The following is a 17321-nucleotide window of genomic DNA, read 5'->3' on the forward strand; positions in this document are numbered from 1 at the left end:
CTTTCTGCAATGACCTTTTGAAGAAACATGCCATATGAAAGCACACTATCTACATTTGTCTGCCTCTCCTTTTACCATAATATTTCCTGAACCAATGGGTCTATTTCAAGGAAATTAAGCAAAGAGGTGGAGATCTTCAGGCTAAGTTCTTCCCAGTTCATCAAATGGGTAAAAAGAGAGAGACAGTGTCATTGTGTGAAAAGTGGTGGAAGGAACTCCTGCTCCACAGGTGAAGATCTCAATGTCATAAAGTCTGTGCCCTAACGTGGGAGTAATCTCTCCTGTGCTAACTAATCTGTTAGCAGTTGCACCTTACCAGACAGATAAAAGTTGAAGATGCACATCTGCAGAAAAACTGATTTCCTTAGCCAAAATGTTCAAAAACTTCTCTTCATTTTTAAGCAAACTTAATGTTAATAGTACAGAAAGGTCCTTATATAGCTCGCCCAGGTCTTTATGTAGCAGCAGAAATGAAGCCTGAGTGGACAAAGGTGCATTTCAAGTGATGCAGGTCTGACTCTTCCTTATTTTGAGATATTGATCAGGGAGTAGGATGCTCCATCCTAATGCTTTGTGTTAGAAGCAGGAGAAGTTTCATCTTTTAGAGTTAGTTGTTAATGACAACTCCAGGAGAGAAACGTATGGAAACACATAGCATAGAATGAAGAAGGAAAAGTGCACACTGATTTATCTTTAAAATATTACTCAAAAAACAGGTAATCCACCCAAATGGCCAGTCCTGAAGCTCTCAGTAAACAGACGTTTACAGCCTTTTAGAACAAAGCCACTGTTTCATGTTCCTACAGCAAGTATAGACTACCAAGATAAGTGTATTTTAAACAAATGATCTCTATTGTGGTAAAATGGTTCTGAAAGAAATTCCCAACAATAAGACAATGAAGTCCATTGGAGTTGCATGAACGTTTGTCCGGAGAGGATCTGTAAGTTAAGACTTCTTAGTGAAATAACCAAGGAGTCATTTAATGCCCAACTTATGTTCCTTGTACTCATTTTTTTTCTAGTTTATGTATTAGTCAAGTTAAGTGAATATCCCAAAGAACTATTTTACTTGCTTATAGAATAGGGAAAAACGTGTGACTTAATCATGTAATAAAAACATGGACTGTAAAGTGGCTTCTTTAAGACAGCTATCTAAATTATCAGTAGCAGTTCCACCACTTCTGTTTTAAGTGTTTGTCAAGACAGGCTTCAGCATCGTATAACTATGTTCAATTTATTTATTTTTATCCTCTGCTGTTAGTTGTAATTAACTCTCAGAGAACAGACGTTAGTGTTCAAGGGCTGAGTGTTGATCTTATATTTAAAAGATTTTTTTTCTTTAGCAATTAAGTTCAACCTGACATAGGATGCTGTAAAATTTCCAGAGCATCTACTCTGTGCCACAGTTTTTGTACAACTATGCTTTTATGGGTTTTAAACCTAGAAATGACGTGTTTTACTTCAAAGAAATTGCACGGTTCAGTGGTATTCAAAATGCTAAAATAAGTTGCTGTAAAGTTGAATGCATGTTGCAGTACTGATCCCACAAGTTTGCTAAGTGTTGGGGAAAGAGCTATTTATATATGAAGTGGAGAGGATATCTCAGTCCCTTGTATTGTTCTTTTTAATCTCTTTGTCATCAGAAGTTTTTTTTTTAGTTCTACCAGTGTTTCCAGCCTGGCTGCAATGAAAAGTGGTATTTCCCACCATACCATACCATGGTGGGAAATGATATGGCATGTGTGTCTTGCACTAGTTTTGCCTGGAAACACTCAGTTTAGTCTTCTCTCTTTGTCTTCCGTAGAGGCACAATGCTACTGTATCTGTGGTCATAATTATGTAAGTTGCTGTTTCCAGATCAGTTTAAGTATCACTGTCAGAAATTCTGAAAATGTGTAAAAATCTGCAAATAACATGATTCAATTTTTCCTGCAGCCCCTTTACAGCTACTGCCTCATAATCTAACATGGACCTGAGCAGAAAATTTTGAGGGAATTAAGTTGCTGCCAAGAAGGAATTTTTGTGATCCCTATTTCTAACCAACTCATCTACTAATTACAGTGTTCTGTTGTATTTACATCTGTCTTTTTCTTGAGGCTTTGACTCTGCAGGGAGTTGCTCAATAACAACCATATCTGAATACTGATTGCAATCTAAACGTTTTGGTTAACAGAGGTTATCTCTGACAGAGTAGGAACAAGCATCATTTATAGAGGGAAAGGAAACAGTGGTGCCATCTTTTATTCTGTGTAGAAAAGAAAGAATAGGCTGATAGCTTAGAATTGAAGTGGCCATTTCTCATAACATCTGGACTTAAGCCACTGGTTCTGTGACTGTTTAAATGTTTTGTATGGAGACAAGTGCTTTTCACAGAACAGCTTGAGAAAAAAGTTCTGTTCCTCTGTGTTGTCCTAACATGAGGGTTCAGCTTGTTTCTAGGGCCTCTCCCAGGTCAGGAATAAAGGGGCTTTAAGATGGGTCTTCTCCATCCAGCATGACGGTCCTGACCACTAGTCTGAAGAACATAATGGAAGGATCCCTGTCTACTCATCCAGTTTTATGAATTTCATCTAGGCTGACATAGGATGCCAGCAAGGCTGGGTTGAGAATTCATACACTCAGACTGATGTGCAGATCAGCGTTCCCCTAAGTGCGTTTTAATTTCATTATCTCTGCACTGATCTATCCTAGTCCAATTCCAACACACCTGGAACTGTCTGTAGGAAGCATTAGTTTCTCTAGGTTTCTTTTTACACCTGGAACTGAGGGTTGTTGGACCTGCTTCACCTCCTGTTGGACACGTGAAGGTTGGTGGTATATTAACAGCTAAGATCTTTGCAAACCTTCACTTGTGGTTGGTTAGCCCAGCTTCAGCGCAGTGTTATACTTAGAAGGGGTGCACAAATCTTCATGATGAAACTTGGCTGATGTGTCTTATTTTTCCTAATGTTGCAAATATTTATTACAGAGACTCTTGTTTAATCGATAAACATAATTGTAAGCTTTGAGTGTAGAAATGTGAGCCAATAAGGACATCAGTTGAACATGTTTAGGTTGCAAGTAGATTTTTTTATTTTTTTTAATAAGTGAGGAGGTCACAGATGCAGTAATCCTGTTGTTTCAGAAAGAATGCCAGATCCGTAGATAATGTCTGCCCTTGTGAAATGCGAGATGCATCTGAGCAGGATAACAACAAAGTGCAGCAGAGACAAAGAATTGACATGGTTTGAAAGGGATATCCAGTATCATTTTCTAGAAGACTAGATAACATTAGCTTCAAGACAAATGTGGAAGATAGCGATCTTTTTTAAAAAAGAGGTGATAATGTATTTAATAGCTGATCAATTCACTACAGTACAAAGAATTAATAGGAGGGAATTAGGAAATGGAGAGAAGCTTTAGTAGGGTTATGCATGTTCATTTTTGTGCCTTTCTCATTCAAATCTTCATTTTATATTATTCTTTATTCCCAATTTGTTGCTCTATACAGTGCTGCTACCTTATTTCAATTGAATTAATTCACTTTGATCTTGAGCACAGTTGGTTGCAAACAGCTGTATCTCTGTTAAAAATTACCTTGTCCACTTAAAAAAAAAAAAAAAAAAAAAAAAAAAGAGAGAGAGAGAGACAGACAGAAATGTCAAGCTTGTTTCATAACAGAAATGTTGATCACAGAAGTTGGCTCCAACACAGTGTCCACCCAGTGGTTCTATGAATAAGTGTTTATAGATTGCACTGAGCTCTCTAGCCAACTCCTAGTATCTCCTATAATTGCTACTGTAGGAAACAAAAATGTTAATCTGAAAAGCCAAACTCTTCATTTGGACCATGTGAAGCTATTATTCTATTTTATGTGTAGTTCTAAAGGACAATAAAGTTACGCATTGAAAGAATATAGAAATACAAGGTTGACTCACTGTAAACTTCCTTCAGACTCCAGGATTGGTTGATAATCCTTTTGCTTTACTTGATTTCTTTTAGGGCTGTTTTTGGTATTTTGGTGGGTTAGAGGAGGTGGCCCATACAACTTTCTTGGTGGTCATTTCAGTGTTTTGGGTTTAAGGGTTGGGGGGTTTGTGTTTTGTTTGTTTTGTTTTTTCCTTTTGTTGTTGTTGGTTGGTTGGTTTTGTTTTGTTTTGTTTTGTTTTTAATATTCTGGGCTTTTTGGTGAAATTCAAGAGTTTTGAATGAAAACCAGAACCATCCTCTCTGTGTATACATGCATTCTTTCCACTTTTTTTTTTTTTTTTTTTTTCCTGCTGGTTAAGAAGGTAGAGGAGATAGTAAGTATTTACAGTGGTCACTGTCAAAGAAAATCTATAAAAGGTCTAACTGATAGGTATTAGAATAATGCTCAAGAACACATACTTGCATCTGCCATACAAGATCATGCAAGAGATTAAATCTCTATTTATTAATTTGCCATTTTCATGAAGCAGTTGCACGTGAATTGGTCAGTATTACTTCAGCTGATTGACATTGGTAATTGCCCTTTGAATTCATTAATATAGGACGCATGCTAAATCTTTCACTAGCTTAAAGCTATAGCTTTTTTAAGTAGAACAGTTAGTAGATGGTACAAAGGTAAGAGTCATTAAAAACTGAAAGATATGCTGCAGAAGCTGGTATTGTTCTACAGTACCACTCTGCTGCTGCTTTTTAAATAAGATGGTCCTATCTAAACATACAACATGCAATATAGCAACAGAGGGGAAAAAAAATCAGGAAAAATTGTATACCACCTGCTGATGTGTGAATTGGATATCTATGCAGGAAACAACATGTGTTAAATTAGTCTGATGATAGATAGAAGAAAAGTTAGAAAGTAAATGATTTATTTTAAAACACTGAATTAGAACATAGCATGTGTTCAGTTTGAAATACACAAGCTGAATTCAATATAACATTGGCTGCTGACATTTAAAGTTTGAAAAACTGTAATGATTCTAGAATTTAGACGTAATAATATTCAGAGCATACTATTATAATGTATGCAGAGGATTAAGGATTATATTTTATTAAATTTGAATCACACAATTCTGAAAGCCTTTCATCCTTAAAGCCCGTTTATGTAAGAGAATGTGAGCATGAGTGAGAGTACTTGTACATTTGGAATACAACCAGAATTTCAAAAGCTCACATGTGGTTTTATATGCTGTCAGATACAGATCTTTGCACTATACTTTGTAAATGCAGGGAAGGTAGATTTTTAACTTTACAACTTGAATGTGCTTTTCAGCACAAAATCTAAAAGTAGGATTCCAGAAACTAAAATATTCATGTAATAAAATTCCCTATTTTTCTGTGTCCCTTTAACTGAGACATGTTGCTATGGTTCCAAAATGTCAAACTTATATATATATATATATATATTTATTAGAGTATTAATTGCAAGACTCAGCAGCTTTTCTAATCGCATTACTAAAGGAGGCAGTCTTGGTTGTAGAAAACCTTATTTTCAATACAAGTCTGTTTGCTAGGAATTTATTATGGTGAAATTGCATAGGAGAAGGGATGAGAAAAACAGACAAAAACAGAAGTTTAAGCCAGGACTTCTTAAAGAAGAATGCATTTAGTGGCCAGATAGCCCCAAGTGCTCTTTCAAGAATGAGGGAATCTTTGGTTTAAAGGCTATTCTGACTCAGGTCTGAACTGAAGAATGGAATTGATAAGAAATTAATAGCAAACATGTAACAATGGAAAAAAGTGATAGTAATTCATATGAAGAAGTCATAAAACAAAGAAAATGGAAAGACAGGTCTATTAGGAGAAAGCATATAGCATATATAGCTACAAAACTGGTAAGTTAGGACCAGATCATATCCTAGCTGTAGTTTTGACCTGTTAGTAGAAAGGGCTGGCAAGGTCATCAATAAAATGACAAAGAGAAGACCAAAGTGTGTTTACTATTTATTTTCTGTCCTTGGAAGGATGCAAGATAATGTACTTTGACTGCGTGAAGAAAATGAGTAGTTTGAAGTCATGCAATAATCAAGCAAAATATTAACCACCATTTATGAATCAACGATTTATACATCTGTGGATCTGCTATTTCAATCCTCTATCCCGTCCAGTGGCCCAAATTTTTAAGAGATGCTGATAAATCAAGGAAGGTGCTGAAAGGAGAAATGATGTGGTTATAGTTCATGAGAGAGACTCCTCTTTATTCTGTGTAGTTATGTCATCCAAGAGGCAAAATAATAACAAGAATCATCAGTTGGAAACTGAAACATAATAAATTCAAATGAGAAATCAAACAGAGGCTGAACAGTTGTGCTGATTAACCTTGAACAAACACAAGGGAGTACCGAGGTTTTCCAGCTCTTGACAAACTGAGGTCAGGGCTAGGTGTCTCTTTGGAAGGTCACACCCAAGATTTTAAACTCAGTACTGGAACAACTAATGAAATGTAGTGACTCATGATATCCTGACTGCCTCCAACTTAAAACATTTGAATTTATTAATCTTGGGGGCGTGATAGAAGTTGAAACTCTGTATTGGACTGTATGAGACAGTAGGCCCAAACCGAGGGCTCAGCCACCAATGTCCAAGCCTCGTTACATGTGAGCTGTTGAAGGGAGGCAGCAGGAGAGGATTACACAGGCAGGGGAATGGCAGCCCGGTGCAGTGCGGTGCCAAGCTGGCACTGCAGGACGGTAAGCATTTTGAGGTGTCTTCTTCAGAAGCTTTTCTTTTAATGGTTGTCCCATGGGGCTGTTTCTGCTCTCCTCCAAATGCAGCTCACAGTGTTCTGAAAAAGCTGCGCTCCTTATGCATAGTCTGTCATGGAAAACTTTTAAACAAACATCTGCCAGCAGCATGTTTCCTGTGGTTGTCCTAGCCATGATTTTTTTTTACTTTGCTCTGCCTTCTTTCTTGCACATCACTAATCTCTGATCATACTTCTTTCCTCCCCTTTTATTCATTGGAGTTCAGCTCAGCTTTAATGTAGATACCAGCTTGCACTACTCATTTTTTAATTATTTTTTTTCTGAACTGTATGGAAAGACAGGGTCACATTGTTATTCCTGAACATAGTCAGTATGTGTCATACTTCTACAGTTGTTCTGATTATGCCACGTCCTACTTCATTCCTCAGACTGTGTGAAGAGCCAGCTTTGCAATAGACTCTTTTTTTCCTGTGCCATATTTCATTCAGACAAGCAGATCTGCCCATCTTTTTAGATGGTAAGAGCAGACGTATTCAGAGCTCTATAATCAGACTTTCACTGCCGTCAGCCAGCTAGTATCATCCAGCACTGAGGTGTTGTACACCCAGCATTAAGAAAATGAGAAAACCACAGAAATACGGCTGTGTTCCTTGTAACTCTTTTTTACTACTCTGTATAAATATCTCTGTATATACATGTATGGCTTTTCTGTTTAGATATTCTGTCTCCCATATTCTGGTAGTTTCTACAATAGAAAATGAACTTTGAAGTGTGTAAATAAAACTTATTTTTCAATTCTAGCACTTGAAATGTTCAAAAATGAAACTTTTTCTAACAAATCAGTATGTATATACATATATATTTATATATATATATATATTTCCCCCATAATGAAATGTTTAGAGGTATTTATACCAAAAAGGTTTGTAAATAAACAGGAATCTCTTTGGTGGATTCCAGTTCTTCTGGCAAAGAGCATTCTCAAGCCCATTGAGCCTCAGTGGTTTGATGTTTAACCCATTAAATAGAAGGAAAATATATTCAAAGAGACTGAAAAAAATCTTTCTGTGCAGAAATTGGGAGCAAGTCTGGGGTGGGTGGGTGGGAAATGTTTGTTTGTTTTCCTTGGGAGTTTGTATCTGAGACAGAAAGATGACTGACACATAGAGAGAATGATGTACTGTGAATGCATAGCCCTCTCAAGTACAGTTCTGTTTGCATGTGAAAGTGTAAAGGCTGCTTAATAAGAGAAGGAAATGGGAAACATATAAAGAAATAAATGATTGAGAAGCAGGTATACCGAAACAATAACAGTACTAAGCTGCTGTCCCAGGGAGATGGAAAAGTAAATCATAATTTTGATACCAGAAAAAACAACAGCAAATTTATTGAAATAAGTGGCTCCAGAAACAGTGGTAGAGCTTTGTTGTTGTTTTCAGGAAATTTGAGAAGCTTGTGAGTCATTCAGAGGTTAATGGTAATACTGAAGTTTTGAAGAAGGGGGAGCTTTTATTGAAAAGGTGTTGAAATCGTCGCTTCCAAAATGTCCATGTTTCCTTCTGTTAGTGGCAGAACACATAGGGTCCTGTATCACAATACTCAGCTTAGGAGGGGACCTGTGCATCTTTTTTTTTTTTTTTTTTTAAGTACTGTAATGATCCAGTCTGAGCTAGCAATTCATGTTTAGCAATTCTGATTTAATTTACAACTCAGAATATAATTATTTTCTGATTATAGTTTAGATTTTGTGGAAGAAGAAAGATTGGTTTTGAAGTTTGTGGGAAGAGGAAAGACTTGTAGCTTTATATAGTCAACATTTATTTCCAGAAAACTGATTTTTCTGCCAATGCAGAGCAGACAATGATTTTTTCTGTTTTATTTATTCTAAAGTGAAAACTGATTCCAAGCTGAAGATAGGCAAGGATTAATGGAAGTCTTCATGATAAATTTTAAATCCTAATGCCTACACAAGAGATTAATTAGTACCGATGACTAAAAGATTTGCAAATCAGACAGTCAATACAATTAGGAAAAAAAAAAAAACACAAACCTGTACATTGTAAAGTTCAACGCATTCATTGACAGATACTGCATAGGATTTGTACATTTATACTAAAGCTACGTATTAACAAACATAGAATAGAAACATCCAAGATGTCAGTTCAGCACCATGTTTCTACTTCAAGCAGTTGGTTATATTTGTGTATCTCTAGCAGTGCGTATGTTGTGTAGTTTTTCTGTTGGATACTGGCAGTATCCCTGAAGGATACACTCAGTCTTATGTCCTGCATCATACAAGGAATGTGAAAAACCAATTGTGCCTTCTGGTGGGTCTCAGCTGTCTTCTGGTTCAGACCTTCTACTCAGGAAAATTCCACTGCTCTGTACAAATTGCCTCTTAATTTCAATTTAATCCTTATATATATTTAGTTCTTTTTTTGCTTCTTAAAATCTATATTTGCTTTGTCCTTTCAAAATGGCTGTACCGATTCAAAGCAGATGCTGTATACATACATCTTCGGTTCTTGGGAGAAAAACATATCCCTTGTGGCTGAACAGCACATTTATCTGCTGGGCAGAAGGCATCACAGAAAATACTAGAACTCCCCCATTGCTCCTTGGGAGTCACAGGGACAAGCACAGGCTTATTGTCTTATGAGAAACCTGCATCTGCTCTGGTATATGTGCATCAGTACGGCTGAGAAATCTTCACCAGAGGAGGTGAAGAACAGATGTGTTTTCAGAGTCATCCTTCTGAAACATACTTCTTCCAGAATAAGATTCCTCTCCTCACACTCTGATCCTAATCCTGTGTCTTGGTCCTAAATCATTTCTGGCATCTGGTGCACTCTGTAGTGCTGGGAGCTGTTGCTGCAGCTTCTGCTCCAGAGCTGTAACCTCTGCTGGCATAAATGCATGAACTATTGCACATTATTACAGAGTTAATTCATCTCTGCAATCATATGCCACTTGTTAGCCTGCAGAAATGAGAAGTCACAACACTGGCAGACATGTTTCCTGCTCAAAAAGCTGAATTCATGCTGCTCTTCTGGCTGAGTCTTACCTCTGATGCCAGGGTTGCCAGTCCCAGGCTAGCAGACTGATACAGGGTTGTTCCTGACTTGCAAGGTCTTAGGAGACTGTGAAACCTCTAAAGTTACTACTGGTGTTGGTAAAGAGGTGCTCCTCTCACTGCATGGACAGCTTCACAGCTTTGTAATTATTGTTAGTGGAATATGTGTATGGACAGTTACTCAAGAATTAAGGCACTATTACTTGTAATAAGTTGTAATTTCTGTAAAAGGTATCAACTGTGTGCACATAGCTTCGGTCTTTTGCACGTGAAGGTCTGCAGCTGAAGATAGAAGTTGGCTGACAGAGGCATTGATTGTGTATTTGACTCTTCATGTTCTGAAGGAAAAACACAACAAAAAACAGGAGAAACCTAGGGGTATGGCTACTAAAACCTAAAAACCTTAAATCTAAGCTGTAGTGTGAGAGGTTCGTTCACATATGTTGAAATACCCATGTGATATGAGAGTAGCTTGTCACTTAAAATCTTTTCTTTAAGCAGGGAAAAGAGAGACATTTTAGAGGGGGAGTGAAGGACTGATTAATTATTGGCAATTACTATGTGGTTGACCAGGGGCCCGAGTTGTGGGGCAGGCAGGTGGATCCAGCTGCACCTGCCCAACAAAGTGCAGCTGGGCCCAACAGATGCCTCTGTGGAAACCTGGAGGGAGGGCAGCACAGCTGTGGGGGGTGAGGAGGAGGTGTGGGCAGCAGCCCTGTGAGCAGCCAGGTCGGAGGAAAAGCAGGTGAGGAAAAGGAGCTTTAGTCTTTCTCTGTCTCTCACCATCTGACTTTCATTTTAATTGGTGATCATTTAAGTTTATTTTCTGCAAATTGAGCCTTTTCTGTCTGTGGCAGCGATCAGTAGGCCATCTCCTTGTCTTACCTCAGCCCACAAGCTGTTTTGTCTCATTCTCTCTCTTGTCCTGCTGAGGGGAGGGCAGCTGGGTGGGTGGCTCACCAGGGTCACCCCACCACAAGCCCTTTGAGGTAGGTCTCTAACATGTTCAGAGTTTGCATCAAAATAATATGTGTGTATTTTCTGCTGATAGTATGAAGTGTGCTTGGCTATTGCCACTCTGTTCAAAGCAACACAAAACATGAGTGTGGTGGTAAAATCTTTATGCTGATGACTTGTTTTGGGGTGAGGGATCACAAAGGGAACTGCTGGCTGGCTAACATGGCTGCCCCTTCTGTAGGGGAATGGGTCCATTTTATTGTTGCAGCCCTCGGGGGCAACAGCTGGGTTTTGATCTAGGTCTGCTCTGTGGGGGATCAAAACCAAGAGCCTGGAAAGCACCATCAGACAAATGTTAACAGCAGTGGTTCATGGCTGACATACTTGAAATGGAGTCAGGGACTCCAAGAGATAACAGCAAAAGCAGTTGCGTTTAAAGAGCCATGTTTATGTGTACTAGCAACTTCTCTGTGAATTGGTGCTGAGGGAGGTTGCAAGACACTGTAATCCTCTCCACTGTAATATCCTTTTCCAGAAGCAGAGGGGTAGCTTTAGTCAAAGGTATGAAATTCACCCTTGTGCAACTCTCAAGTGAAATTTGAAGCTTCTCATCCCAGAGCTGAACGTAACCCTGGAGGAGTTACAACTGCACAGGTAATGCCAACGTATTTTGATTTTTCAGGCCATACAGCAACAGGAAAGCAAATCAGTTAGAAAATGAGGGATAAAAACACCAAACTACTATCATGGCTATTACATTAAAAAAATAATAGTTAAAAGTCTTGCTATGTAGATGAGATTGAACTTCCTAATGACTCAATAAATTATCCGATATTTAATCAATAAATGTCATTAAGAGTATTACAATGTTGTTTATCACTTCTTGGCTTATAATAGCTCTCTAGGCGTAGGACAGTTAGATGAGCGGATCTTCCTCAGTTAAGTTCCAATTTCACATCACCATTATATCTTCTGTGTTGCAGATACCACATATATAATTCTGTCTGTGTAAAGGGGGAATGCCCAGTCTGCATGTGCTTCCTTTTAATTTGCATGAAAAATATAAGCATTATTTTACCATTTGTTTTAGCTTCTTGTATTTCTTGATTGATGTATTCTAGGTAGATTACAAAAAAAAAAAAATGGAGTATAGGACTGAGTCATATAAACAAGCTGATTTATTAAGTATATGTTTAAATATTTTAGCAGAACTAATATCAGTGGGAAAAAAAATCACATTCGAATACATTGCTCTTTTAAAATAATGTTAATTTCAAAGAAAGAAGTGGAGGAGTGAGACATGGTAAAAGTTAATAGATGTTAGAATAACTTTCATTTCAGTAATGCTAGCCTTTTCCTGTTACCCTATTTAAAAAGGTGAAATTAGATTACTAATGTCCCTTAAAGGATACTTAAACTAATCAGGAAACATCTGAAAGAGCTTCTCTTCTCCCAAAATGACCTGATGGGGTTATCCCATCTGCCATGTATTATTTGCAATAGCAAAAAAGCTTCTAGGACTACTTAATGAGAAAGGATAATGGAATCATATATTAATGGTGAAAACCTCAGTAAGAGCTGGTTCCCCCTAAAACAAGTTCTGAATATGTCCTTTGGGAAATATTTCCTGCATAGATATTTTTTTTCTTTTTATGTATGAGGAAAATGTATTAGGCAAAACCATTTCTAACATTAAGAGGATTGCATACGCATGTCAGGTAGTAAAGGCCAAATCCTGACATACACAGTATTCACAGCCTACAGCTTGTATCGTTTCATTAAAAGCAGGAGGTTTCATTTAAACTAGGTACCCAGATCTTTTCTCTCTGTATATCATAAATCACTGTTCCACTTGGTTACAGCAGCGTGGGCTTTAATAGGTTTCTGTAACTAAAATGTTGCTAAACCATACCCAGTCTAATTTAATAGTGAATGCATTGCTCCTCTTTACAGTCTGTATGATTAATTTAAGAAAATGTGAGCCCTGTTCTTATCTTTAATTTGCCTACTTTCAGCTTTTAGCATTTAGTTGCTATCCCTTTCTTCATGATATTAAAGAATCTCTTTGTAACACATATGCTCTCCTCAGTTTTGGTCACTTTTAAATCTTCTTTTGTGTAAACTTAGATAAGCTCTATATGTTGATAGAGTACTTGGAATATTTGAGCCCTAAAATATTCCCTTCAATCCTCAAAACATTTCTCTGGTTCTCTTTAGCAGTTCTTGGTGAGTTATGGCTTGTTAACAGTGGATTCGTCCCTTAAAGAGGAAAAGTAACTAGCTCTTTAAATATGATCTTTCAGAGGTTTTTCATGCAGTCAAACTCACCTTTTCTTAGGAACAATTAAGGCATGTTCTTAAACACAACTGAAGTCTTATCTTCTCCACACCAAAGCTCTTAATTCAATAATTGTTAAAATATGTGTTTGTCTTGTGACAAACTTCTATATAGAAGTAAACCATTTACAGAAAAGTTCACCTCTGGGCATGAGCACAGCATGGAAAATTTCTCCCATTTTCCCAAATATGAGGAGTCAAAGACAGACATTGTGGCCCTCCCAAGCGAAGGATCAATTGCACAAGTATTTTGTCACTAGTATCCTGAAAAAAATCTCAGCAATTCAGAATCAGCCCAGTAATAAAAATCTTGCTGATAAAGTATGGATGATTCAAGGCTTTTACAAACCACTTGGCTTTTCACAGCTCCTTAGTCATTCATTCTAATTTCATAGAAGAGACAGAGAATATTCTTCACGGGAGAAGCAGTTGATGGAATCCCAGATGAAATACGTAATTAGGAAACCTGTAATGTACAGCCTGCTATCTCTTTCTGTACTTCTCTACTACCAAATTACAATCAGTTAGTAAAGTTATTTTAATTTTTTAAACATGTGTTTTTTTACATTCTGTGGCAGTCAATTTGTTCTTTTCCCTTTCTTTTCCATGTAGATTTTAGTACACTATGACAGTAGTCATAGAATCATGGAATATGTCAAGTTTAAAGGGGGGACCCACAAGGATCATGGAGTCTAACTCCTGGACTTGATGGGCATTTGGAGTTATCGCAGAACTTCTTAAGGAATGGTATTCATCAGTTAGTCCTGATACCCAGGCAGTTGTAGAATAGCATTGAAATAAGTTTTCAATGCTGTTCTATGTTTTTACGCTATATATGTTTTTAAATTTTTAAATAAATATTAAATGTTTTTTTTACGCTATATACGTTTTTTAAACATATATAATCAATCCAAAGGCTTTACTGTATACAAAAAAATAAGCATTTTACAGATGAGGTCCAGCAAAAGCAATTCCTGGCATCGGAAATGTGGAAACAATGGAATTGTACAGCATACCGCAGTTCTGTGAACCCCTCCCCTGTGTGTAGCTATTAGATTGCCCCAGTATGGAAAGTGCTGTGGAGATAAATGTAAGTTATGAAGTATGTCCAAAGCCATGCTGCTGATCTCCCTTTGTACTTTGCAGTAGCTGCGAAGATTTTATTTTGCAGTTTGTCCTCCAGCCCCTCATGGATAGTCTAGGTGAAGTATGGCATACCTCTTTCTGTTTTGTTTGTTTTGTTTTGTTTCTCAGGCCAGCTTGTGACACTTCATCTTCACTGCCTTACAAATGTCACATGCATCTGTTGCTTTGTGTAGCAAATCTCAAGATTTGCCTAAGTAAATAGCTATCTGCACTCTTGAAACCACGACAATGTACATATGTGTTGGAAACTGGTGAGCTAAAGATTATTTTTGACTGCTCTGTCATGAGTAAAGTTTTAAAGGACTGGAAATATTATTAACGATTTCAGTGTAATGTCTTTATACTGAGATGATTAGAATGAGAGGTTGACCTGGTATTGGTCCTTTATTTTTCATATGATCCTTTCCTGAAGAAGTTCCGGTTAAGGAGAATAGAATAGGACGGAGATGTAGCTTGCATACTGAATTTACCTAGCAGGTAGTGCTCAGGTTTTTTGGAGACACCTTGACACCACCATTTTTTTTCGAGTTATCCTGCGAGGAGAAAATTGCTGTGAGATATTCTGCACTCCTTCAGTGGGTATTTTCATAAGGTGGTTACTCAAACAACTTGGTTCTTACTCAAAACCTGTTATGATTGTATCTGGGAATGTCTACATATCTTCATATTTGCAAGTGGAGAAAAAGAACCTTAAAACTGTACCTGTAAAGATCGAATATAAATGCTTTCTTTCCTGCTACCTGATCATGGTATTTGTCTGTATTCTTTCTGCTTTTCCTGCATCAATCTGTTTCTTTTTTGTCTGTTCTTTAGAAATTTAATTTAAGAGATTATGCCTTTAATGGTGCTGTGAAGGTAGCTGTCAGATAGGGGGGTGTTACTACGTGTAGCACATGATGATCCCCATAGCCTGAAATGATGTGATAGTAAATGTAAAGCCTGGAAGCCTGTAGATTCCCAGCTCCTCTAAAGCTGGCCAGTTACCTTTAAAGTAAGAAGCTGAATTGCATAAAGAGCTTCATGTGAAAACTGCAGAAAGGATTTGAATGCCCACCTATTAAAATATATGTCTAATAACCAAATTATTTAATGAATCCGAAAAAAAAACAAACCTGTTTACAAGTCCATTTTAGCAGGTCTCAATAATATTTAGACAGCTGCTGCTTTGTTAATGCCATCTATACTAACATACATGCAAGTTCATCCCATGTGATTTTGCTGGCAATTATTTTCATTTACTTAATTATATATACAGCACTTCATTTTAAGTTCTTTGTAAAGATAGAGGTCTTTGAAAAGCCTGTAGAGGTATCAGACAGGATGAATGCATCGTTCTGCATGTACAGCCTTTAACTTAGTGTACAAACCATTGGATTCAAGGTGGTAGGTATCATAGGTCAACTACACTCACTAATCACTGCCTCAACAAAAGAGATTGACTTTGTTGCTAGCTGACTGCAGTAAGAATAGTAAATCACTTCATAGACTTTATTCACTTCACAGCTTGATCACTTCAGTTTCACATTTCCTCTGCAAAATGGTAATGCTCTTTGCTTTGTCCGGGAAATAGAAATCACTCACAGAATCTCCTAACTATTTGTTTTAAGTGAATGAGCAATACAGCTTATTACCCACTGGTTCCTGAAATGAAGCACTGTCATAGCATGGTGGTTGCAGTGAATATTTATGTTGAAGCTTTTTTATTTTTTTTTTAAGACATCCTCTGACAGATTATTGTGCTGCTTTGTACATTACAGTTTCAGTACTTTATCTGTGAAGACTGCCATAATATAACTTTGCAGGTGGAACTGCAGGCAGGCATTATGTGAAGGATGAGCCTCCTGGGATACTGATTGCATTACCATGATAAACAAAATTGCTCTAACAAAAATGTTTAGCCACATCTCCATGGAAAACAGTAGCATTCATCCAAATGTGTTTTCAAAGGTAATCTCTTGAAAGGGAGGAAGTACCTAAATATACCTTTGAAATAACCAAGTATACAGACAGAAGATGGAAAAAAAAGTGTTTGTTGACCCACCATTTTGCTTTCAAGCTTAATGTAGAGTTTTAATTTTATTAAGAATGATAGTGATTCCCTAAATGCTTATTGACACCAATACTCCTCTGTGTCAAAAAGAAAAATCTCTATCTAGAGCTGAGTTTGGAGAGAAAGACTTAGAGGAAGAATTGGGCCTACAGCAAAGAACTGCCGTGCCTTGGCTGAGGGATGGTTCTAAATGAGAGACTTAGAGATGGAGGCATATTCATGTTACAGCAGATGTCCTTCTCAGTTGGCTTCATCGATTTAGGCACGTGCATTACAGAAAGGACTTTCTCAAGCATCTGAGCTACCAGGTTGGGGTTCAGGTCTACGTCAATGAGTTTTTGTCTGCTATACTCCATCCTTCTGAAGCCTATCACCAGATGAAAATAAGCTTAAATGCTTTGCTTTGAAAGTGTTTCTTCTCTAGCTCTTAACCTAGTATCTTCTAAGTTATAATTTGAATGTTATCATCATCTGGTTGTGTGAGCTGACTCTTGGAAAAAGGAGGAAATGGTTTTAATTCAGAGGTGCTCAGGCTTACAAAATGGGGTTTGGAAGGTGCTGAATCCTTGCCTGAATAAATCAGATCCTTCAGATCCTGTTAACAAAGTAACACACTGCTATTAAACAGTGAAATCAAAGGTTTGTGGTAGTCTTTTGTATATCAGTAGCAAGAAAAATGAAAGTACAACAAACAGCATTAACTTGAGCCAGAATTTCCAAAACTGTCACACACAGAGTTGCATATTAATGTGTATGTTCGAGCCATGCAATTAAGTTAATTGTGATGCAGCTAATGAAATGCAGACATTGGTTTTCACATACATCCTCCTGAACATTCAAACCTTAATATATTATTTTACTTACAGTAGGGTCTAGAAATAGGGAGGAAAAAGTTGTTACTGCCTATTAGGCTCAAATGTAGGAGAGCATAATATTGGTATAAAATGCTAGGGATATTTTGATACTGAGGTGATAATTGAACAGCTTTTCTTTTATAATTTCAAATGATAAAGCATATTTCTTCAACATAAGTAAGTAATAGCTGTTAATAAAATGTTATGTGTCACTATTACCGTTTTTTTTCTCA

General features: G+C 37.2%; 1 protein-coding gene across 5 annotated transcripts in view; it reads left to right on the plus strand.

Moving 5' to 3' along the window:
- SEMA6D (semaphorin 6D) overlaps positions 1-17321 on the plus strand; it is a 277603-nt gene that overhangs the window by 109181 nt on the left and 151101 nt on the right. The window contains exon 1 of one of the 5 annotated variants that reach the window (XM_072043618.1): positions 6640-6656. The exons of 3 other annotated variants lie outside the window; for them this stretch is intronic. The gene's annotated coding sequence lies outside the window, so the exon portion shown is untranslated. Of the gene's footprint in view, positions 1-6639; positions 6657-11248; positions 11356-17321 lie in introns of those variants that run through there. One more of the 5 variants, XM_072043617.1, reaches the window with a different exon arrangement.

The sequence above is a fragment of the Anas platyrhynchos genome, chromosome 11 (genome assembly GCF_047663525.1).
Source record: "Anas platyrhynchos isolate ZD024472 breed Pekin duck chromosome 11, IASCAAS_PekinDuck_T2T, whole genome shotgun sequence".
NCBI lineage: Eukaryota > Metazoa > Chordata > Aves > Anseriformes > Anatidae > Anas > Anas platyrhynchos.